Consider the following 27,229-nt stretch of genomic DNA (forward strand, 5'->3'; position numbering starts at 1 on the left):
AATTATTATTATTACATCAATATAAATATTTTTCTTTTCTCTTCTTTCTCCATATATATATATCAATTCATTTATAATAACATTTTTCTTTTATTACTAATTACGTATCATAAAACGTCGATTCATTACAAATATCATTTATGGGTCTATTCAAAATTATAACTAATTGATGACTTACGCAGAGTTACTAGTTAGTTGTTCCTCTTTTACATTGAACGATAACATCCATATACAAACAACATTATTTATAATTAAGATCGTCATCTTATCAAAACAACAACAAGATCAGAAGGCAATAATTACATTTAAAGGCTTCAATTTAAAATCAATGTCATAGATTTCAAGTTAACATAATCAAATCTCTTTTGAACATGTAAAGTAAAATAAAGGTAAACATAACACTCAAAGTTAATACAAAGATAAAATAAATTAATCACATCATAACATGTTGCAGAAATATAAAGTCCAAATGAAGTATTCATAACACAACTCGTAACATCTGAGAGAATAAATTAAGAATTGGTATCCAAATTTAATTTAGTTAACATATCAGGGTTGAAATTTTAACCAGCTTTAGCCGTTTATCTGCTCCAGCTTTTCATATCTAAATTATATTTATCATCAATATTATTCACAAATAAATTAATAGACGAATTTTGCATTGAATAACCGTGGGAACCTTCGGCTGGTATGGGATTAACCCCAACCATATCAGCGAGTTTTAGTTCAAATTATGATTAACAAATGGGTCAATCAAAGTACATTGAACACCACAATCTTGGTTATTTTCTCTTGATCCATTTCCCGTTTCATTTATTACTTCGGTCCTATTCCGACAGTTTCTGCCATCTCGAGATCTCCAATTGCATCTGTTTTGAGTTACACCGGTATGCATGACATTGTTACTGTAATTGCGTCTTCCACGAAAGTTTCTCCCGTTCGTCCAACTGTTCCTCGGATTATTATAATTCGTTCCATTTCTACCGCTAAAATTGAATCTTCCATTGGCTCCAGTTCCAGTACGTATAACAGATCTCTCACTAACTCCAATGCCAGTATTGTCACGTGATCTCTCATCGCTGCGAAGATTTTCGGTATTTTCATTAGTTATATTCAAGTTTCTGACGGCAATCGGATTCGATGGATTACGATTACTCCCATTAGGATTCGGGAATTGATTCTCAAAGTTTTGAACTAAAATTATGAGATGATTGAAGTTTACGCATTGAGCCGACAACAGAATTTGTTGTAATTTATACGGCAATAAAATGCGTACGGAAGCGATTATTCTGGATTCGGGCTGAAACGGATTGACGAGTTTAAGTTCATTATATGCATTGATTGTAAAATCCGTAAGAGATTTATCGACCCGAGGTGAATAGTGTCGAGTTCGCACCATCGCATCACGGTTAGCTAACAAGAAATCATTTTCGTAATTAGCCAACAAGGCCCGTTTAAATTCTTCGTAGGATTTTATATGGTCGCGAATAGCCTTAAACCACAAGGAACAAGGAGGAAGTAACAGATGTGGTAACAACTTCATAAATTTAGATTGATCTACACCCATAATTTCACACTCTGCTTCAAATTTTTCTAAAAATGAGCTTGCAGTTTCGTCACACTTACCGCTGAATTTAGTCATGGCCTTAATTTCACTGACCTTAACATTTATTTTGCTATAGTTATGTTTTTGTTGGCGTTGATAATGGTCTGGAACCCTTTCGCACTTATTTATCTCCTTTCTTCTTTTGCGATCTGGACTTTGGAATCGCCTACTGTGGTTTTCCACAACTAAACCATCATCAGTAGAACTCTTAGAAGAAGATATCCCGTCAGTTTCTATTAATGGAGTTCTCGGGCGGTGATGCAATGTTTCCTGTTGATGATGCATTGTTTCCTGTTGATTGGGAGTACCCAAAGCCTCCTTATACATAGGATTATTGTAGTCACATTCCCTCTCTTGTAACGATCTGATTTCCTCTTGTATGTTGGATATCAGTATGCTATGTGAATTGACCTGGGCAGTAATATTCACTATCTGATTTTTTTGTTGGGCTGTCGTCGATTCCATGTTTTCAACGACTTTCTTTATCGACTCGGTTTCTAGAGTTAGTTGATCCTGTCTATCTTGCCATTTATTACTAAATTGTTGAAACCTGGTATCAACTTCTCGTGTCATATCATTTGTAATTTTGATGGTAACTTCATCAGCTAATACTTGCAAATTTTCTTTCAAATTGTGTTGCAAGCGGTCAAAATTTTCTTGCACACCTTGTACTTTATCTGCAAGAGATTTATGCTGCACTAGTATCTGTTCTAGCTTTTCATCGTTCAGTTTTTGTTGTTGATCAAATTTCTGTTCTAACTTTTTATCTAGCTTTTCATCTAGCTTTTCATCGTACAATTTTTGTTGTTGATCAAATTTCTGTTCTAGCTTTTTATCTAGCTTTTCATCATTCAATTTTTGCTGTTGATCAAATTTAGCATCTAGTAGTTGACTAATCGTATCAATAAGATTAGAATGAGAACGTTCGGACACAGTTACGGCATTTCCAGATATGGTTTCATTTGAAATACTGGGTACTTCTTCAATCTCGGAATTCTGCATATTAGCAATTCTTTGTATTCTCTTCCCACTTCTCAAAGTAGTGAAACTCATAAAAGTTATATATATGTATACACATAAACTCAGTTCTTACTATCCTTCAGAACTAAAGGTTTTCAGTATAGTCCCGGGTTTCGGCACCAGATAGAACGATAAATATTCCTTTTTATTCAAGTTCTAGCCCTAATTCGTTAATCTATCTCAATGAACTATATCATTGTACGTACCAACTAACGTCGATTTATTCTTTCCTTTATACATATATTATGGATCAATAACAACCATACCATTTTTTGTGTACGTATCCTCTCAATAATAATGTTTTTTCCATGACAACATGTCCTATCAATAACAACGTTCTTTCTTTTTAATTATATATAAGCTATATGCTTAATTATTGCGCCTCTGATCAATGTTGATAATATAGGTACAGATTAATTATAATAGGGATATATAGGGATATATCGCTGTAATACTATCCTAATCTACTGTAAATGCTTGCTGTAATTAGGTGGAATAGTGGAAGTAATGCTCCTAATAATACATTTTTAGAGTTACTCGTAAATTTACGTACAAAATGTAACAATGAGCTGATATTGAAAAAAAATGCAAATAATAATATACAGTAACCGATGCAATTTTTAAATGTAAGCTCTAAGTTTTCTAGAATATTTTTGTTCGGTTCTCGTCTTTCGTGTTTCTCCTGTGCAATTTCTCATATGGTTAAGTTTATTCATAGTTTTTCATCTGTTTGAGTTTACGCTGCATGGGTTTTATTTGATTAGATTTTTCTCCTACAATTAGCTCCATTCACTTTAGCATTCGGTTTCCTCCAGTGATCATACCAGATACTTAAACACTTTTTTTTAATACCGAATTACAGTGAAACCTCTACTAACGGACACCTCTATAAAGCGGACACCTCCCATAACGGACATATTTTGTAATCCCCAAACACTGTAATAGGAAAAAACATAGTCGCAAACCTCTCTAAAGCGGACACTCTCTAGTACGGACACGGACAGTCTTTCTTGTCTTTTATAGGTATTATGTACCTCCTATTACGGACACTTTCTCTAGAAACAAGTTGAAAGGTACAGTAAAAATACACTTTTAGTAATTCATACTCATGTCACCAAGGAAGAACATGAGGGTGTAGCAACATTTTGCCTCCTTAATGGTCTGTTCAGCCACCCTGAGGAAGGGTCTCTATTTCACAACACCCTTATGTCCTTTGCTTGCATTCCACTCCCACCCAACCTGTTCAGAAACAAAAGTTATTGAAAGTTGCTCACTGTTTGGGATGACACATCATTCTACTGTCCCGCTGGAATCTCTAACAAGCAGAAGACAAGTTTGGTATTTTTGACCAGGGGTACGCATATTGTCTTTAAAAAAGTCATTACTGGACTGCAATTAACTCACAAATTAAAGCAACACCGAAAACGTAGTAAGTAGCGATAAGTGTAAAGTGCAGAGAATTATAACATCTTATTCCCATGTTGTGCCTCGAACATAGGGAATTGGATGACGCAAGATAATGTAGGTACAGTAACATTTTTTTAATATCCATAAATACGTGATTCATGCACAAATAGTTTTTTTCTAATTGCAATACCTTGTTTATTAATTTACGTAAGAAAATATTGAAACATCTCTAAGGCGGACACCTCTCTATAGCGGACAGTTTTTGATTCCCCACGGCTGTCCGCTTTAGAGAGGTTTCACTGTATCAGTAAATAATGGCTAGAATAGATTTCTCTCCTGCGTGTCTTCTTCATTTATATTTATAAGGTTTCTCTCCATTGATAATATACGATCCATTTAGACCCACTGCTTTTACCGAAATATCACTGAAAAGTTAAGCAGGATGTTTCCCTCCGCTTTGTCTTTTTTACTATTGTCTCCAGATTTCACATTTGTTTTATGATTACATTATTTTGTATTTAATAATTCAGTCATGTTTATATTCTGTCAGTTATGACTGTTTCCATTACCCTTACTAATAACACATTTAGAATATAAGAAAAATTCCTAAATATATTGAATATAAGAAAAATTCCAGAATATATTGAATAACCGGAGATATATCATATATTAAATATGTGAGCGTAAAATGAGGAGCAGTGATTCCATGGTCATGTCAGCCCTCACACACGAAAATGACGTCCCTTGGCGATCACACTGCCATTGGAAATTGGAAAGGAAGAAACAAGTGGGTAAGGAAGGAAGCGACCTGGGACAATTATCTTAGGCACCGTCACGGTATTCGCCTAAAGTGAAAGGAAAACGCAGGAAAATCTCACTCAAGATAGCTGGCCTGAAACAGCTGTTATAACTTTTCGACCGAGTGACCCTACCAGAAATCTAACCCCGGGACCACTCGCACCAAAGACGAGAAGGTTTGCTGCTACACTACGTGGGGCAACTTGTAACGAAACTTGCTCTTTTATACTATAGTGATTTTATATGATATTTTATTTATGTATTATTTTTGGGGGGGAGGGAATGCATCTTTTATATCCAGATGTGGAATCCTGAGCATAGAATACGATGTCTGCTTGTTTTAGGTAATGAGAATATTTAAATTTAGTTTTTACTGGATTCTGCAGCACTGTTGTAAAATAAATACACCGCGCAAAAGTTCGTCTTATAGTCGAGTAAATACAGGATATGACATTTTAACAGAATTAAATACAAAACTATTTAAAAAGTTCATTACTTAGTGAAAATTAAATTTTGTTTTATATGATTGTAATATTTGTCAATCATACTTTAATTTAAGTAGCGTAACATTCATGTATGATGCAAATTCATTTTGAAAAACAAACGGAAATTTAACTAGACATGGAGTAGAAAACTTAAAAAATCGCATAACCACAATTACGGTTCATTTAAATAAAACAATAAATAAGTAAATAAATCCCCATATAAATCAATGGGCTAAAATTAAAGATGGCGAAGGTACTCACCACCGTTAATATAGTTAGGTTAGAAATTGCTCTGAAATGACTCGAGTCTAGTAGAGTTTTCAACTCTGGAAAGTAAAAATTACTAGCAGCCGCTCATAATCCTCAAAACAGATGAACAATAATTATACTCACAGTGATGATTCCAGGAGGTGAACGGAGGGATATCCCTCCACCTTAAAGCCACAAAGTTCCCTCTCAGGGCCATATATCTTGTTCAATGTAGCTTACCAGTATTTTCGTAATGTTACTTTTCACTCACACAGTGTATTGAAATTCCTCTCCGGAGAAAATCTTCTTAAATCGCCACTGGTACTGACTATTTTGTGATTAATTCTTGTTTTAAACCTTATAATATACTGTATAGTTCAGCCTGGTATAAATACTAGCTAGTTGACAATTCTATGTTCTAATCCCATAATCATCATTATCATAGGTATTCTGCCAGCATTGGCAGATCACTTCTAGCACCTGAGAAGCTTCCATTTCCACGGTCTTGCGTTAGTCTCTTCGTTCCCACGTACGATTTTCTGTTTTGATATTGTCCATTAATTGTAGTCTCCTAAGCCCCCCCATCTCTTTCCTGCCACCATACCCTCTAGCACGTCCCTCATGATTCTGTTCCTTCTTATCCAATGTTCCAACCAGTTTCTCTTCTTCTTCTTAATAATGTCTACAGAGGTTGTTCAGTCTATATTTGGCCAATTTCGACTTACCTATAAATTTAAAAGAATCCATGGCGCCAGGTCCGTAAGTGCTCGATGTGTTTCTCTTGGTTCCTAACAATAGTCCAACAGCGTAATTTCCACTGTAGTAGGCTACCCTGAAGAACTGGGAGGGGAACCTTGTCCCATTCATTTTGCACAGCTTTCCAAAGTCCTTCCGCAGTTGTCACACGCGCTTTTCCAAAGCCCGCTTAAGCAAATCCAAATCCACAATAGTCCATAGGACTTACATCTGGAGATTTAACAGGTACCTCATTGAAAGGTTCACCTGTATACCAATTGCCTCCTCCATCTCCCTGTAGAATGCGAAGGACGATCGTGAGGTATGTGATGAGGCCTTGTCAATCTGAACGCGCACCAGATTGGCACCCTTTACGTACATTGTTGTAATCTCATGCTCTAGATAGACCACATGATATGTTCCTGAAAATACTTCAAATTTACGAGTATTTTGCAGTTCTTCGCCACCCTACGAATCTTCAGTTTTTCTCGTAGTAAACAGTAGTCAGTAACGACCATGAACCCTTTTGGGAAGGATTCTTTACAGACACGAACCCACCTTCTGAAGTTCTTGAAGCCTTTGTCTCGGTACATGATGGCTGTCGGTTTGCCGCAGTCGGAAAGGTAAATCCATCCTTCATCGAGCGTTACGACGTACATCCAATTTTGTTTTGCCAGATGCCGTTCGTACAGCTTCCGGGCGTTACACTTTCGTTTCTTTTGGTGGGCACCCGTGAGAAAATGGCCGCGAGCTTTCATGACTTTTTCCAGCTTGAGTTGATGGTGTAACGTCGGGCTTACAGTTCCCAAAGACACGTCAAGACGATTAGCCATACACCATTTTTGTTGGCGAATTTTCTTGCATTGCCATTTTGCGAAGTTTCATCTGCATGGTGGAGGTGGCCTTGGTGTATTCCGGCTTCCTAGGCAGCTTCGTTGGTGATCCAAGTTGTGGAGTTTCGTTGTCCTTGTACTTTTTAATAACATTTTTTTATTCCACTTAAACTGATGTTGCAACCATTCTTCTTGCACTGTTTTCTAATGACAGTAACACTAAAGTGGGCGTCATAAAGAGCCGCAACATAGCCTTCCCAAAACCGGCTTAGTTTGGGCGGCATTTTGGTCACAAAGCGGAAACCCTCACACTTGGAAACAAATTTAACACAACACTTGCAACAATTGTCCTGTTTTGTGCGTTATTGTCATCCGCGCGGAAAAACAACTCCGTTCCCAGGAAGCCACTGCACAACAGTACAGGACGCCACGAGCCATGTCGGGTGAGTCCGATCTGCCCGGGAAGGGGAAGGAACGAAATCGGCCAAACGTACGCTGAACAACCTCTGTAAAATTGTTCTTTTCTCCTCCACCATTTCTAACCCCTCTCCTTCGTTTTCCGCTCGACTCAGCTAATTCTCTCCATTTTTATTCACATCCACATTTCTAAAGTTTTCACTCGTTTTCATCATTTTTGGGTAATATCCAAGTTTCTGACCCATACAGAACAATATTCTATATAAAGCATTTTATGAGTCTTTCGAGTAGACGTTAAATCGAATTTCAATCTCTGTCATATCAAGTAGTAAAATAATGTTTCCTCCATTTAATCATGGTATAATAAAAATATTCTTTTACAAGACTGGCTATAAAGTTTCAGCATAATTTCATCATGCTAATAAGAATCTAATAGCTTTGGTCCCATGACACTACTTCAATAGGGCTTGATCTAACAATACAAAAACCAAATGTGATTTTACGGTACTCATGCTAAATAGATTAACGTTTCGGTGACGCAAATACAAAACTTTGTGTTGACTTGCTTGTCTCTGCGTGTGCCTGTTTCTTCAAATAAAACTTTTCTCTCCATCCTTCTAAACTGTAAGTTTGTTCTGTGTGACGATAATCCGGTAACAGGTTTACTTATTGTCTAACTCAAACGAATGACCCCCCCCCCTCCTCCCCCGTATGCGCATTAAGTTTCTGGGCCAACTTCAACAACACATTAATACGTACATGTATATACACACATACATGCTCATATGCATACGTATTAACACAAGCTGGTGCTAATCTTGTAGGTTCATAATTATTTCATATACACATACATATATATATGTATATATATATATATATATATATATATATATATATATATATATATATATATATATATATATATATATATATATATATATATATATATATCTGTTCAAACAGCTTATCTGGTAGTACGAAGTGCTCGTCCTACCACTGATCTCTCATCCATTTCACACGGGTCTCTTAAGACCAGTCAATGCTGTCTCTTCTCCCTCCATTCCCTTTACTCTCTTGAGGATTGTGGTGCAGAAGGACCGTGATTGAGTTCCATCCATTGTCCGAGTGTCATTTGTCAGTCCATTTTCCAACAACCACTACTGCATCACATCAAGTATTTATTCTTTTTTCTTTGCTATATGTTGGAAATACAATGGTGTTAAGTGATTCTCTTTTCTTGTGAACTCTAGATTAGAAAGCTGATTATGTATGCTACAGATATATCTAACTACAATTCAAAACGTTACCTTTTGTTTGAGTCTTGTTTCTTCTTTATTAAACTATAGCAACGTTATTTAAATTCAATACAAATTCACCATAAGTAGCCTTAAAATATTGAACCTCCTAGCCAGAGTAAAAATTTACATGTAAATAGAAATTAAAACAATTTTTCTCCTTAAGATCAACGAAAGCTCTAAAAAAAATTCTACACTATACTGTGACGACTGACCTTGATTGCGGGATAAAACATTCTTCTTAGATTATAAAAAATTCTTCATGCATATGCTTAACATTTAACACGTAGGCCTAAACTTTTAGTTTAAAGTATATATTTAACAGGTCTTTGATATATATTTTCCCTTGAACTATTGTTCTAAATGGCGATTTGCAAATATTTTGCTAAAATTTGACTAGTTGAAAACAAACTCTAATTCTCATAACTTATGAACCAAAAATCTGCATAGCAAAATGTTTCACTTACTTACTAAGCACATCAAATTCTACCTTCATGTTAAAATTTTGTTAAAATTGGATGCGTTATGTAGATCAAGAAAGATGTATTCCAGCGCTGTTCTTGAGACTATTAAACAAAATCAAAGAAACAGGAAAAAACAAATGAAGGACGAAAACTGGAATGTTCTCTTTAAAATAGAATTATGTATAATCTTGAGTAGATCTATAAGCATGGTGATCGGAAAGATACTAAAAATTATAGACCTATTTTAATCTCCTCCTTTCCTCCCCTTTAAATGTTTCTTCATTTGTTATCGTAAGATTATATACACACATTTTATTTAACTAGTTGGCAACACTTCTGCGCTACAGAGTGCATTGTTACAAACGCTGCAAAGCTTCCTGGAAAAGATTTTACGCCTGTATATTTCTTGTCTGTGATTGAGATGTAGTTTGAGAAGCAGATTATAATGATAAGAGTTTTAATGGAAGATAAACCAGAAAGGGGAAGAAGGAGCATGTGTCATATTAAAGAAGACAGTTCTTAATTCAAAAACAAGATTAGTTAAACAGCATGATACGTAAAATCTCTCACTAAGAAGACGCACACGATAGTCTTAACGCCAAAACGGAGATCACGTGAACACCATAGTAGAATACATGAAAACAACTCACTTCGTGGCAAGATAACCTGCTAGTGATGGTAAGAAAACTTATGTTGATTATACTGTGTTGGATTTGGAGAACCAGCCAAAGGCAAATATAGCATTTGTCACGGTATTGTAAGTATGAATGATGAGCGAGACAGTGAGACATATGCGATTTTGGTCACGTGATGAGTGCCAACATAACTCGTCTCCCGCATACAATTCCCATACCTTGAATTTGGATAGTCTTCAAAACAGCTGATTGTTGCATAGCAGACGCGACCCTTTCTTTTCATTTTTTTTTAAACTAAAGTTTTTCCAGTGTGCAAACCATCTAAATATCATTTTCTTCTTTTTTGTGTGAAATACGTCTGGCAAAGAAGCAAAATTTCCAATTATACACGCTCAACTTTACTGTAGAACTCTTCTGAGTCCAAGTGACTACAAATTTATTGCGTAGACGGTTACGTCACACCGTGTCTTGGCCAATAAACAACATATATTTATATCAAATGAAGTAACATAGATGTCTTTTAAAATAAATAATACTGAAAGTTTTGTATTGTTACAGTGTCTCTACATCAAAGGTAAATTTATTTTAGCTTGGAGAACACCATTCAACTTCAACATAGACTAAAATAAGAATTAAAAGTTTCGAAATAATTTGTAGAATTTGGCTCCAGAAATTCAAAATTTAATTAAACAACTTCTATGACAAAACTTTAACAAATTCATTCGCCACAAAAACATGTAAAGCTTTTCTTGCCAATCCTGTCCTGTGTTAATTCTTTCTAATCGAGATTGAGATAGCTGAACTCCTTACGGTCGAAATTTATAGTTTTCTTCTACATTCTTCTTAGCACATCAAAGACTTTATTTTTATAAAAGGCTCTCAAACTGCTACACAGCTCTATAAAGTTACCGTACAATACGTCGCGCCAAATCTACAATGTCATACTTGTAAGTGACTTCCTTCGTCGGTGTTAAAGCGTCTCATTTCAGCATCTACGCCAGAGTTTCCCAACCGTGTTTTGACTGACGACATTTTTCGTGAGTGTCCGCGACGTTACAACATTAGAGATGGATAATATCGAGTACTTTTGAGAATCGAGTATGTACAAGATTAACCAGTGAGAGAATCGATTTTGTACCCAGGTCGAACTGTTTTTTTCCACATCTAATAACTTAACCCTACCGTCGGCGTTTTAATACTCAATCAGTTCATTGTTGGTAGACTCTTTGTATCCCACGTTAAGTTATTGTAATCTTGTTAAATATTTGGTTGTTATAAATTTAAATATGTATTGCATTTTATTTGTTAAAGCATGCCATCTTCTGTCTTTTCCATAATCAACACAAATTACTAGAAAATATTTAGAAAAATGTATCCTCGTTTAGAATATGTAGATGCATTTGCACTGTTAACAGCACATGTACATTAGGTAAAATTAAAAATGAACGTTATTACTGCCACGACTGGTAGTCTGTCCCCAAATTCATTTTAACTGATTATTAAGAGTTGTAGGAATCCCATTTTTATTCAATTTTTCTTATAGTGTTTTTTTTAATATTAACATAATTTGTTGAAAATTTCGTATACTTTTCAATGTTTCTAAGTTTTCATTTGGGTCACTTAGTAGTGTTGTGATTTGTCTAATTTAATTTATATGTGGGCGTAGGATAACTTATATGTGGACACACTAATGATCAAATCTTGTTACTCATTGAAATACATATAGTTAGGAATTTTTTTTCTAAGCTATGTAAATTTATATCATTTTAGTATTATAGTATTCTAAATATCCGATTTCTTAAATTGAGATAAATAATTTCAAAAATTATTCCATTAACAAATCCAATGATTATTGAAAATATGCTGATTATATTCATAGTCTTATGTATGTTTATATTCATAAAATTTAATGTAACATTGTCATGGAAAAGGTGTGTGAACCCCTGATTTGAGAAACGTCTGGGGTTAAGAATAAGTTGTTGAAGAAAAAATCAAATGGAAGCCGGTAGAACTTAATTTTTGTTCAGGAAGATTTTTAGCGATTTTGCTAATTTCATTTTTTTTAAAAAAAATGGTACGTTTGACAACTGAAGTGCAAATAATAAATTTCAAAAAAGAAATATTAAACTAAATTTCCGGAAGAAAATTCATTAAATAAAACAATTTGGGAAAATATCTGAAGTGAAAAAAGTCTCATTTCATCAGTGATTTAACTTGTTTAATTTGCTTTTGATTAGTAAATTTTGGGTATTAACGTAAACGTAACCCTTATTTTGGATTAGAAGGTTCTTCAAAATTAAGTTAGAACTAAATATAATATTTTGACACTTTTAACATTACAGTTCAAATTACTTTTACTGGCAGAGGAAGTTGAAATTTTGAAAGCATGGCAAAGGAAACTTAAAATTACTGTGTTTCCGAGCACTACATAATATTTTACTACGTATTTAAACTACTAATATTTTTGCAGAACGGAAGAGTATTGATGAATAAAAACGTTACTTTTTTTACTTTTTTAACTTTTGTTACTTTTGTTAACTTTGTTATTTCAATTCAATTACTTCAAAATTATAATATTGATACAATTTTTCAAACCAGTTTTGTACGGTACAATGTTACGTATTATCGCACATATAGTCCATAGGAAATTAATGTCAATGGAACAAGTACAGTTTAATGGATACTTTTCTCTAAAATGATTATTTGCTGGTGTTTACAAAATTAATTATTATAAATATTAAGAGCTGAATACCTTCCTATTTTGATTCAAGTACAGATGCATGCTCAGTGGCCCACAAAAAATATGAATACATTGTGTATTGATAATTTGAGTTTAATCATAAGTAATGAAATTTGAATTATAGAATAAGAATGATATGTAGCTTTTATTTATGTAGTATGGGCCAATATCAGAGAAATTTAGTGATGTATGTTATAAAATGTGTGAAAAATATGTAAGGCTATTATTATAATTTCGATTTGATATTGCAGTTATGAAAAACAAGTGATATGATAACGAATTAGTATTTCATAAACTATGCATGTAAACACTTAAACTTGTAAAAAAAAAATGTGAAATGCATTTTGTCTTAAATTTGAAGATGTCATAGCTGTTTAAAATCGGTTACAGCGAAAAATATTAAGAAAATCATGAATTGATTTAGATCAGTTGTTACGAGATGTTCATTACATTTTTTTTCCTTTTTAAAACATTCATATACATTTTACTGTGAATAAAGATTAACCCAATCAATACACAATCTAATTTCAGTATTTAGCAAGGTAATGTATTTGCATATTGAAAGTTATTTCGTAAGAATTCATCAGTGCACTTCCAATTATGATTTTTTTTAAAAAGAAAAGTAGCAATAGCAATAACATTCAAAGTCGAACGTGGGACATATTTTTTTAAATTATAATTTTAACAGGTTTGTGAAAAGTCAGATTGCGCTGCCAAAAAAAAAAAAAAAAAAAAAACGAATTCTTATTTTGAGTAAAATTTCATTTCTAGCATTGGTAGGCATATGCCTAACAGCTGCTTTTTAGTAATTTTTAGTTTTTTGGCTGTCCAATTTACATAAATTATTACACTTTGCCAGTGGCGTATTTAGGTGTTTTCCGGGCTTAAGCCACCTTTTCGAAATTTTATTTACAATTTATAGTAAATGAAATATCTTGCAGAATTTTTATATTTCCAGGAATAAATTTGGCAAAGCCCCTCCCAAACGAAATCGCAAATGCGCCACTGCATTTTGCTGTTATGTTAAAACATACGCATTTTAAAGAGTAGGTAGTAAATTCAAGTGAGGTTACAATTATGATGAGCTACAGCGCAATTAAGGTAACTTTTACTCATGCTTCAAACAATACACTAACTACAGTAGTTATTTAAGTAGTATACCAATTGTTCTTTTAAACGATGCCTTGCCAAGCCATCACCGACCGCAAAGTACATTGGATGAAAATAAAGCAGAGAGATTGGTTCGAGAGACCCTTGTCGCAAAAGCGCGCTTGAATGGCATTGTGAGTTCAGTAATGGCAACCCCTGAAAAAAAATAAAACATTTTGTGTGAATTTTTTGCCATTAATTATTCGAAATGAGATAAAGAGAATTTTCGTCGAAATGACAATGTATATGTGGTTTTTCATTATACGTGTAATCATCTACTCGTATAATAAAAAAAATCCATATATTCCGTATCATTATGCCGCATCATCTACATTAACAAAATTCTGTACGAGTGGAAAGCGTTCTGGCAACTTTTAATCTGAAATCTTTTATTTACATTACACAAAGTCCATGCTAGTAAGGAGTGATTTAATCATATGGGATTCTTAAAAATCTAGAATACTCTACCAAGAGACGAAATTTGTGGTCTGGTGGTTTTCTGCCGAAGAGATCTACAACTAATCTCGTTGAATTCATACACTTCATTGCGGAGCAAATTGACAATAGAAATCAAGTTGATGCAATATATACTGATTTCAGTAAAGCTTTTGATACACTGGATCATGATATATTATTGAACAAGCTTATTTCATTCAACTTCACTCTCGAAGCTAGACAATTCCTAATGTCATACCTCTTTCATCGCAGATAACATATAATTTATAAAAATATAACAACTCCAAGTTTCACTGTAATGTCAGGGGTCCCTCAGGGCTCAAACCTTGGTCCATTATTATTCTTAATCTTTATAAATGATCTCCCAAATGTGCTACCAAATTGTACTAAATTATTATTTGCTGATGATGTAAAACTCTATCGAAGAATTTCCCAGCCCTCCGATGCTCTCGCACTACGAGAAGATCTAAGCGCACTACATATTTGGTGTATATGGAACAAACTTAATCTTAACTTTAAAAAATGTAACGTTATTACATTCACTAAGAAAACTAATAATCTCAAATTTAATTACAGTACAAACAAAGAGTGGACACTGTAACTGATTTAGGGGTCACTATTAGCTCCAACTTTTCCTTCAACAAGCATATCAATCGCATTGTTAGTGAAGCCTACAGAAACCTCGGCTTCGTAATCAGACTTGGCTTTGACTTTTCAAATACTAATGTTCTTAAAACCCTGTTCAATAGTTACGTTAGATCCAAACTTGAGTACTTTTCAATCGTATGGCATCCCAACAGTCAGAAAAACAAAACACGTCTTGAAGCGATTCAATCTCGTTTTGTGAGGTACTTAACTTATAAGGAAACCGGACTATATCCTAAATTAGAAAAATATACCGACCTCCTTCGTAAGCACGATATCTCATCTCTCGAAGATAGACGTACCACTCTCTTTTGATTTTCTTAATGAAATTATTACAAAATTATCGACTCTGAGTATTTACTATCCCAGTTAGAAATTCTAACTTAGAATTACGTGTTCCATGTAAACGCACACGCCCTAGAAATATTATTTTTCATTTACCTACTGCTAGAACAAATACGCTATACATGTCACCTATTAGGAGAATGTGTTATATTGTTAACTCTTATGCTGAAAGTAATCCTGAACTTAACATATTTACTATAAATGACCGTTCTCTAAGGACTATTGTGCAATTCTATTGGAGATTCATTACTTAAAATGGCCATATCTATGTGTATTTGTAATTGTGTAAGTGAATTCATGCATGCTCTAACTATATACAAACTGACTAGGTCACTATCATTAGGTAATATACCTGTTGTGATCTATGTACGTGATGTGGGTTGACAGTAAAAGCTTGTTAAATGATGTGTGTTGACGGTTAAACACTGCCCTATGGGCAAACAGTAATAATTATCTGTAATTTATATACAGAGGTTCTTCAGCCTACGTTTGGCCGATTTCGTTCCTTCCCCCTCTCGGGCAGAATGGACTCACTCGACCTGACTCGTAGCATCCTGCAGTGTTGTGCAGTGGCTTCCTGGGAACGGAGTTGTTTTTCCGCGCGGACGACAATAACGCACAAAACAGGACCATTGTTGTGAATGTTGTGCTAAATTTGTCTCCAAGTGTGTGGATTCCCGCTCTGTGACCAAAATGCCGCCCAAACTAAGACGGTTTTGGGAAGGCTATGTTGCGGCTCTTTATGACGCCCACTTTAGTGTTTCTGTCATTAGGAAACAGTGCAAGAAGAATGGTTGCAACATCAGTTTAAGTGGAATAAAAAATGTTATTAAAAAGTACAAGGGCAACGAAGCTCAACCATTTGGATTACCAACGAAGTTGCCTAGGAAGCGGAAATGCACCAAGGCCACCTCCACCTTGCAGAGGAAACTTCGCAAAATGGCAATGCAAGAAAATCCACCAACACAAAGGTGTATGGCTAATCGTCTTGACGTGTCTTTGGGGACTGTGAGCCGGACAGTACACCATCAACTCAAGCTGGAAAAAAATCATGAGAGCTCGCGGCCATCTTCTCACGGATGCCCACCAAAAGGAAGGAAAGTGTAACGCCCGGAAGCTGTACAAACGGCATCTGGCAAAACAAAATTGGATGTACGTCGTAACGCTCGATGAAACATGGATTTACCTTTCCGACTGCGGCAAACCGACAGCCATCATGTACCGAGAGAAAGGCGCCAAGAACTTCAGAAGATGGGTCCGTGTCTGTAAAGAATCCTTTCCAAAAGGGTTCATGATCGTTACTGACTACTGTTACCGAGGTAAACTGAAGATTCGTAGGGTGGCGAAGAACTGCAAAATAAATTCGCAGTATTTTCAGAAGCAGATCATGCGGCCGATCTATGAGCAGGAGACTCCAACAATGTACTGAAATGACGCCAATCAGGTGCGCATTCACATGGACAAGGCCTCATCACATACCTCACGATCGTCCCTCGCATTCTAGAGGGAGATGGAGGAGGCAAGGGATATACAGGTGATACCTTTCAATGAAATACCTGTTAAATCTCCAGATGCAAGTCCTGTGGGCTATTGTGGATTTGGATTGCTTAAGTGGGCTTTGGGAAAACGGCGTGTAACAACTGTGGAAGGACTTTGGAAAACTGTGCAAAGGGAATAGAATAAGATTCCCCTCCCAGCCTATTACAGTGGAAATTACGCTGTCGGGCTATTGTTAGGAACCAAGGGAAACACATCGAGCACTTACGTACCTGGCGGCATGGATTTTTCTAAATTTTTAGGTAAGTCGAAATTGGCCAAATGTAGACTGAACAACCTCTGTACTGTACTGTAGTCGGATTGCTTAGTTAATAAATAATGTCATATGGAACTTACGGTACGGTACTTGCGGAATTTTTACATAAGTGATTACAACCTCATTTACATTTAATACGCCCCTTGTCTTCATAATAAACAGCAAAACACATTTGTGTTCAACATCATTGCTATCCAATTTCAAATAAGGGCGGCCAGGCAGCGAACGTAGTATAGTAAAGATTGTTAACTATTAGGAATTTGCGTCTCTCATAGACTGAAATGATTTGTATTGTAAGCAGATTTGGTTTTTTAAAAGACAGTGAACGACGATTTAATTTCTGCAATAGAGCAGTTTGCTAGTTCAAGAAAAGCTTATTTTTCTCTTCTTTTTTTTAGTTTAGAGCATAACTAAGCTTGTATTTCCGTTTCTTGCACAAATTCTTTATAATAATTTGAAATTAATTTGTTACCGATACCATGTTATAGTGACAAGTTTATGTGATGGAATACTTCGAAACTGCTTTAATGCAATGAAAAACAATGCTGTTCAGTTGCCCCTGTCTTTCAAAAGCATAGGCTAAAGTAGCACCTCTAATCCGAGATTCAAATCCCATGTCATTTGTCACTTCACCACAAGAGCCACCCACTATCCACCTTGAAAAGCAGTCTTTGAAGGCAGAGGAGTTGGGACAACGGATGCAGAGAATCAACTCCCAAGTTTTCACTGCCCAGCCAGAAAGTTGACCACAGTCAACGTCGAAGAAACAAAAACACATCTCTTCTCTGAGAGGTACTCTAGAAGCTTCTGATTTAATAATGATTCTCGTGGGAATCGAAACCTTACTTTCGACTTTCCGAGATAAATGGAGCTCTAATATTCTTGTTTACCATGTCAAGATAAGAGTTAGTGCCTCGAAGTATCTATTTGTAATAGAAAATCATCTCAGTCTGTGCGTGACGCAAATTCCTAACAGTTTACAATCGCCGCTCTTCTACATCTGCTGGCTGCCTATTCCCTTGTCTTTTGTAACGTCTCTACTCACATTTACGGAAGATGGTTTCGGCGTTACTTTCCATAAAACGGGTTTATGCGATACTTTCCATAAAATAGATTTTGTTTAATTATGTAATTAAGCAGTAGCAGACTTATAAGTTAGGTTTTCTTACCATGTTATATTTATTTACCACTATACAGTTTTATCTCCTTACAAACAAACTACCCGAAGACATGTTGAAAGAAAAGTCTCATATATTTTTGAAGACAAAAGTCTGAGATTTCACAGTCCTTCCCACAATGTTCTTTCCCGCGAAGAACTGAACCAAAAATCGGCCCACACAACTGATCGCTATTTCCCGCGTGTAATGGCGTAGGGAAAACTGGTTCTGGTAGGAAATGAGGTTGCACATGAAGAAAAGTAGAGGTGACAACGTAAGGAACAAATATTAACATGGATCCTTAATGTAGAGCAGAAACTATCACTGAATCATGCTATCTGAATATAATGAATTTTATAGAGAAATCCGGAAATAGATTTATATTTTGTGAAAATGTAGCTGGTTCTTACAACGGAACAAAAAGCTAGCAAAATAAAATTATTCGTTTATCAAGGTTTCTGATCGTCCAGTTACGTTCTACTGATTCCAAAGTAACTCCAATGTTCCTCTTCGGTCTCGACAGAGCGTCGATTACCATACACCATTAGATTTGTATTTCACTGTATATAATTAAGATGAACTTTAGCTACCTTTTATTTAAATGTTCAATGTTGTAAAGATACCTTAATATTAAGTCGTAGTTTTGTTAAATAGGTTTAGGTTTCTACTTTATTTTGTACTTTGTTTATTAATTATGTATTTTCCTTCCTTTCTAGGTTCTGTGATGGCAACGTACGTTCTGTGATTACCTAGTTTTAAATTTTGACTTAACAGTAATAAGTACTCCACAATTTCATTCCCATCTAAAGATGGGTGGGCCACAGAAGGTAATGCACTCCTGAAGGTCTCCACAAGCTCGTACTTAATTTTTGTGTATCCTTTCATGAATAGAAAAGTCACTTATTTCCTTCAATCTTTAGTTATCTATTGTTGTAATTTATAGCTCTGGGTAGGATTGCCATTATATGCCTGTATGTATAACCAAGTTTAGGTTACGTCTGAGGTAGTCTTCGTATCGTCTTTTTTCTCGTCCCTCCTAAGTTCAGAGTTTGAAGTGGCAGCTTTTTCTGACATCTGTGGCTTTTAAAAGGATCTCATGGGTATTTGATATTGGTATAAGCTAGTCGTCTGAGATGGTCTCAGGTTTCTTCTTGATTTCGGTTTCATATTGTAGTTGGTTGTAAAAGCAAATGTCTTGCACGACTCTGTAAACTTCCTGAGGCTTCCTCCTTCCTGTCTTCGAATATGTATGAAGATCAAAAAATATGATAAACAATGAATGATGGCACACATATCTAAGGTATTTTTTGTCATTCTAATAGTGAAAGAACGATTGTTTATTGAATTAGGTGGTCTTTTCTATCATGCAATAAATTGGCTTCTGATTTTTAAATTTTATAATTTAAATTTGGATTAATTTTAGTTTTATAGTTATTTCTTAATAAACACATAATTCTAAATATTACATTTTATGGTGACTGAAGAGTTTTCGGAGAGAAAAATTGTTCTCGCTCTCGACCTTTACGTAAATTACAATTCCATTTCGAAAATACACATACAGCCAGCCACAAATACGTATATACTTATAAGATTTATCCTCTAATTTATGGGTTACCTTTTTCGTTAAAGTTGCTCCAGTACTTGTTGGTAATTGGTTTAAATTCAAGAAAATTTATATTATCCTGATAAATTTATGTGTATACACCTTTTAAATAAAATCTTCAGGTGCAAAATAGAACTTTGGTCAACTAAATCATTTAAGTTTTGTAACATTGGAAAACTTTTTTAAACATGAATAAAACAAACAAATTAAATATTAAAAGAGGAAACAAAGCAAACAAATGAAATACTAGAGAACAGAATACATAAAAAAATGGGCATGTTGTGTACTGCGATAGCTAGGTACAGATTGACAGTTACCCATCTTGTTCCCCGCAAGTTACGACCCTGTGTTTCAGGCTAAATCCTCATTCATACAATTCGTATTTTTCAAGAAAATTGGTAAAAACAAATTATTATGTTAACACGAAAATTGATGGTGTACGAAACCTATGCCAACGATTAAGGTGAAAATTATTTTTTAGTTTGACGTCCTTCGTTTATATATAGAGGCTAAAGGAGATACTGCACTGAGAAAAAAAAATGTAGTTGGCTTACTTAAAAAGGTAGGTTACATGCGTAATTCCTGTAGTTTTTGGACTTAACGTACAGCAGACGTATAACTGAAAACTCATGCTTTATAATACTTTTCGTATAAGTGTTAAATCTATACATACTTTCCGTATGAAACAATTTAGGCGGTCAGGATCTCACATACAAATGGACGTATATAGCATATAGCTGAGGAGTGTAACATAAGTTTATGCATGTGATATACGGAAAACTGTTAGATGTCAGACATGATGTAACATCTAAAGGCAATGCGTATGAAGCATATGGATAATATATGCTCCATACTGATTTCTGTAGTAAGCAAGAGGATTCCGTATATTTGTACAATATACCGCTCTCAGGAGAACGGATATTTCTCAGTATGATAAGACGTGGGCGGTTATGGTGGAATGAGGAAAATGGAAGAAAACAGGAGAATCCCTATTCACGGTGTTTGTCCAGCACACTTGGTGGGAGCTGGGATCGAACCAGGGGCCCCGTGTAACAGATTGAGCAGTCTATTACTCGGCGACTGTGGCTCCTAAGGTGAAATTGATACTAAAATATATGCCGATGGTGTGTTTATTTATGAGAGTAGCAACGTATTGTCAATAAGCTATAACAAAAAATTATAATTAAATCTGTGCTTTAATTCTTTAGAAGTTTAGTTTACCAAAACTCCCTTTGTTTGTTCGTCCGTCCGTTCATTGAGACAAAAAAATCTGAAGAACTGTTTGATGAATCACCATCAATGTTGGTCAGTCTGTAGAGGATCAATGGCTAGGAATCGAGTTTCTTGATGGAGGATATGTATCCACCGGAAATGGTAGAAGTAAACCGTTTCCGGTTTTAAATTTGATCGCTATATAGTAAGAGCGGTAATAGATAGCGAAAAGTAGTTTCCTAAAATCAATTAATCGCCAAGAATGTATTCTATCTCCACTCTAATTTTCCTACTAAAACAGCAAGTGGTACAAATCTACCACTTCCGGTTTCAGTATTGCTTCAGAAAATATCATACCATATAAACCAACTCCTTCATGGAGTGTAAACGTGGCACTTCTACTTGTTTAAACTGATAATCTATCAACATAGAGACAAGAGTAACAATAATGAACACATACATCAGAGTAGATTTTTATAAGTATTTTTGGATCAAAAGATCAAATATGTTTCAATCAAAAATTTTCTAGTACGCCTTATAACTGGACCACTACATATAGTGTAGCCAAATCCAAACTATCACTTAACTCACTATGACATGCTTATTCCTTATTTAAAAAAAAAAAAAAAACTCGATTCAGGGGTCGTTGAAAAGTTTTATGGTCCCTGACCCAGAAACTAATTATTGGCCAAGATCCCAATTTTATGATTCATTTTTTTTTTATCATTCCTAAAATTCTTGGTCAAAATGCAATCTTTTGATCCATTTTTTGAATCATTCCTAAAATTCTTTTAGCTCATATATATGCTAGAGAGTAATAGACTAGTACATTATTCTTAAGCATTGGTATTATCCTTAAGTGTGACATACAAGAATTGCTATACTGTTGTTTATTTTATACAATTCACCTGCCGTGCCCACTTGCGCAAATCCCGGGGGGTGAGGGGGGCATGTCCCCTCTAATCTTCGAACTGAGGGGGACTGTCCCCCCCAATAATCCTATTTGAAATGTGTTTTTGGAGAGAAATTTGATTATTTTTGTCCGATTGCCACAAAGGAACGTGAGATGAAATTGATGTCTCCCAGAATAAGCCTCGAATCTGCCCGCCTCCCAATGTTGAAGACAACTCTGATCCTCCACAACATTGTTTTTTCAACTTCATAAATATTTTGGACATCGCAAAAAAAAAAAAAAAAAAGTTTGTGGGAACGGTCTTACCCGTCCAACCCCTATCCTCTTTCCATGTTGAAGAAAGATTTGCGCTGCTGGCCCTGCCTATGGGTGTATGCGTGCTACTACTAGTAAAGTATGTTCCGAAGGATTCGTTAGAAGTAAAGAATGTGATTAAAGATGAGCAAAGGAAGAAGAAGAACATATGATGACGATGTTAAGATGATTCATCCCTACTTGACGGCAAAGAAGGCAGTGAACGATAATGGTATGAATCCAATTTATGGTAATACATCTCCAGTTATTCCCAAATACTGACGATAATGATATTTATGGTAAATGTTCAAATCTTTTACAGATAATTTATATACACAGAGCAATAATATTAGCATCTGGCACGAACTCAAACTATCGACTCGTTTGCAACCTGGAACAATTTACACTTTCAGTGCTTCTGATACTTTTATTAGTGCTTCTTTCTTCAGCACGAAGAAGCACTTGGAGAGATCAATATCCCAGAGGACTCTTCGTTTCCTAATTCCCGTGGGATATTCCTTGCTGGCAGAGCTGTTTCCACTGAGATTCGAATCCCGTGTTATTTGTCAGTCCATCAGATGGCCACCACAAAAGCCTCTCAACGGAGAAGAAAAGGAAAAGAGAGATGTCGAAGAAAATGACACCTCGCACGGACTGTCCACTACGAAAACAACTTTCCCTCTAGAACATTCGCAATTGCTCAAAATGTAGCCTACTAGAGAAACAACAACAGTAAAAAATCTCTCCGATTTCGATTTGACAGTGCTTCATAACAATGCATCGTGCAGGCAAAGTTTAAAGAGGTAACGACAAACAATTATTAAAAATTGAAATCTTCCTATGATTCATTTCTCTACTCCATACTGACTGTGACAGTGTTGCCAGACTTTGTACAATTCTACCCAATTCAGCACCATTTAACAAATACTTGTCACATTTTCAAGAGTATCAGTAAGACTTTTCCTACATCTCATGTTACTCATACTGAGTTGGATTTTAAAAATTATGTTGAACAATCATTCTGTGACATTACATCGCATAACGCTACGAGCATTTTATGGAAAATTGGTAATTCGAACTATGCCGGGAAATAAATTACGCTACTCGGGCGTATCTGTGCCGCACATGAAGGAGACGAAGAAGAAGCAGTGTGGTGGAAATTTTAGCTTGTAATCTTAAAAACAAAAAGAAGCATAATATTCTTCTTACAATCTATTATCCTCCTTCGGTCGTGAAATAAGGGAGAATAAGGTGCAATAATTTATATTTCAAAATTTTAATATGACATGTTGTTTACACACGAATTCGGAGATGATTGATTTATTCCTCGTTTTATATATATATATATATATTTTCGTATGTGGCCATAACGCCGTTTTGGTTTATTGGTCACTTTGAAATAGAGGCGCGTTTGGTTTCCTTACAATACATACCGAAGATGATAACTGTTTCCCTTTTAATTTGCGGAATCTGTTACACTTTCTACGTGCGAGAAAATTTTCATCTACTTCCACGTTGTTTGGGCTCCTCCTATTTGGATGTTATTTTTTTTTAATATTTAAAAAAAAATGAACACTCTTGATTTGGACTCTGCAAAAGGGAGTGGACTGTTCTAGAACTTTACCTCTTTTGAGTTAAAATCATGAGTTCAGCCCTTTTTGCTTCAATTTGGTACTATTTTTCAGTCTACTCCAGAGCTAGGACTGTGACAACACTGGACTGTGAGATTTTTTTTTTTCACTGTGAACAGTTCCTATAATTTACTGCGTAAGGTGAGCTAGAAAATACACCAGAAGTCTTAATGTAAAGTCTCTAATATTATCTCAGTTTTATTGTTTGGTTGGTTGGTGTAAAGTTTAGTGTCCATTTCAGCACCGAGACTATATTAGATCAGGCTTATTCCCAGAAAATTTCATCTGGGGAGGAGAGGTAAGGTAGGGATCTGCACTGGGTAAGTATTTGCTAAAGAACGTGACCTTCATAAGAATGAGGGGGATCTGAATATATAACTTCCTTTGGATATTTTCATTTCTTTATTTTTACACTCTTTTTTATTGTTATTTTAATGTAAGCTATTAATGTATGTTATACAATATTTGTTGTGTTACAGTGTTTGTAGATTTCCACTAGTTATTGAATGAATTTTATGTAATTGGAAGTCCAGTATAATAATGTAGTTTAATATATATTCCTTCTTTAATGAACTTCTTTCTACACACATATACACATACTCAACAACTATCAAACCTGGTCAATCTTACTAAGGTTTCACAGCGTTTTACTTTAGTTTCACTAGATGAATGATGGAATCTTTAAACACATAATTTCTGGTCATACTGTTACATTTGACCCGCCCTACTCGCTAGTCTACAGGCAGCAATGCGGTATAGTCAAGTGGCCTGAACCTTAAGGGAAAGCCCGTTGGAGTCTCGAGTCCCTCTGAAGAGCATGGGCGTTTCTAACCGTTCTCGAAGTTTCCATGTTCGTGCATCTGTTGTATTGGATTAAGTAGAAAAGATAAAAAGTAGATGAGCATGAAGATAAATTTCCCGTTGAGGCATTTTTTTTTTTTTTTTTTTTTAAGATGGAGCTACAAAGCGTGTCTTTGGTGAACGAGATCCCGAGTATGATGGCAGAGCAACAGTGTCATTATAGCACCAGATTCCATTTTTAGTTCTAGTCGTAAGCATACGGGAACTTATAACATCACTCCAGATGTGTCTACGTGAGTTTCTGTGTGTACAGGTAGTCTATTGTATAAGGAATAAGGATCGCTAAATTTGGCAATCGAAATCGGCCAGGGACTGGCTCGACTCGGCAATAGAGTCTGTGTTCTACAGCTTTGCACACTGGGAGCTTCTGAGATCGATTCACCTGTATTATGCAATTTTATTTGTTCGTTTTCAAAAAAGGGGCGAAGTTTAATTTTTTAAAAAATATATCTATCTATAATTCTCAAAAATCATGTTCTAAACATAAAGTATTGAAAAGATACCGGTACTTTTCCTTAGTATTCAAAGAGAAACTTTGTTTGCATACGAACATAAAATAGAATCGAAACTTCTCTACTTTAGAAAGGTCAGCCAGCCACAATTAGATTTGTATATACATAGAGGTTAGAAAGGTGTACCGCTGGACAATCAGTATATAACCACTAACTGTTCCTAACGGTTTTATCATAGCTCTTGGATCCAATTGACAATATTAACGCTGCATTCAAATTTAGGTCGCTAGGCAAAACTTTACTTAATGCTACGTAGAACATTGACATTAATTCAGTGGATATATTTTAGATAGAAATAGGAATGGAAACTGCATTGAGAATGTAAGTTAAACTTTACCTAAATTAAGCTGTTTCACTGTTACATCACATCAGCAATGTAAATATATTTTCAGGATAGTATGTTCAGCTCCCGCTTAATTATCAGATTTAACTTCTCTTTGATTGCAACAATGTAAATGAAAATTAGCAATCTTTTGTTATTTTAATCTTGATATGTCAGATTCCTGGATAAATTTAAACATTTTAGTGTAGGAAATTTCTCTATTTTATTTTTCCATTTTAGTTCAATTATTTAACTAGGTTGTTTTATTCAACTACACTGCCTTAGATTTAATTTCGATCAATATTTATTTGATTTATTCATATTTTTCCCTTAATGAAGTACTTTTAAATAGAGACCATTAGTGTATATTAATTTATTTGTTGACATGCTTCGCACATACATTCTTTATTATCAGTCACACAATCACCCAATCGAACATCAATCATGCACATTATTATTGAAAAATTATTTAATAATTTTTAAGTACACGATACTTCGGCTTGTAAACTGTAAGGTGCGAGAGGTCCCGGGCTTGATTCCTAATGGGGACTCTCGGTCGGAAAGGTGTAACAGCTTTTTCAGGCTAGCTATCCTGAGTTTTTCTCGGGTTTTCCTCATTCCAAAACTAAACCACTTGGTGTGACAGCTCGATTTATGGACCTGCGCCGCTCCACGCCATCTGTTAGCGACTGGTTAGCGGAACTACGTCCAACCTAGTGGTCAGCGCGCCGCATCGCCCTATCGCTAACCAGGATATCACGAGCTTCTAGACCAAGTTGCCGTCACGTGTTTTATTCACGTGACTGCCAAGTTTTGCTCACGACGCTTGGTGGACGCCGAAAATTGGGGAAGCACCGGCTGGGAATCGAACCCGGGATCGCGCGGGTATGAATCCAACTCTAACCACTAGACTACAGTGTCCCCGTTTTTCTCATTCACACCAGCAAATGCTGGGATGGTACATAAGATAATGTCCCATCAGGATCCTGCCGCCTACAGACGGACAATTTGTCCATGCCGACCAGATGTCGCGGTCGGATTGCCGGCGCCGAACACCTGCGCCTTTCCGCGCGATTTTCGACCGCGACGAATAGTTGCCTTGCCGAGTAGTCGGCAAACAGACGGAAATGAGCATTAAATGCGTCGGCGCCGCCGTCGAAAAGAGGCTGGCATAAGGAGTCGGTAGAGGGTCGGAAAGAGGCCTTTCCGACTGTTTTGCCGACTCTGACGGTCGGCAACAGTCGGCAAAGGGCATTTTATTTTAAAAGTTTCGACCGCTTGCCGCCTCGGCAAAAGGTCGGCAACTTTGAATAAGTAGATTGTCGTGCCGCCGCGGACGGGTGCCGGCTGCCTCCGGCGGCCCGCAAACCGCCGACGGCGGCAATCCCTCTTTCTGACCGCGACTTCCTGATGGGGTGGTTCCAGGCCGCTTCCTTCCTTCCCCCATTCCTTTCTTCCTTTTCAATTTCTGGGGCAATGTCATCGTCGATGGACGTCATCCCTCTGTGTGTGAAGACTAACATGGGCAAAGATGCCGAAAGTCTAGAAATTTAATCCTAATCCTGGTAAACTGTAGGTTTCTGAATTGCCTCACTGTTAATAAAGGACATAAATACAAATTAATACAGTTTT

The sequence above is a fragment of the Thermobia domestica genome, chromosome 8, assembly GCF_964235325.1.
Source record: "Thermobia domestica chromosome 8, izTheDome1.hap1.1, whole genome shotgun sequence".
Classification (NCBI taxonomy): Eukaryota; Metazoa; Arthropoda; class Insecta; order Zygentoma; family Lepismatidae; genus Thermobia; species Thermobia domestica.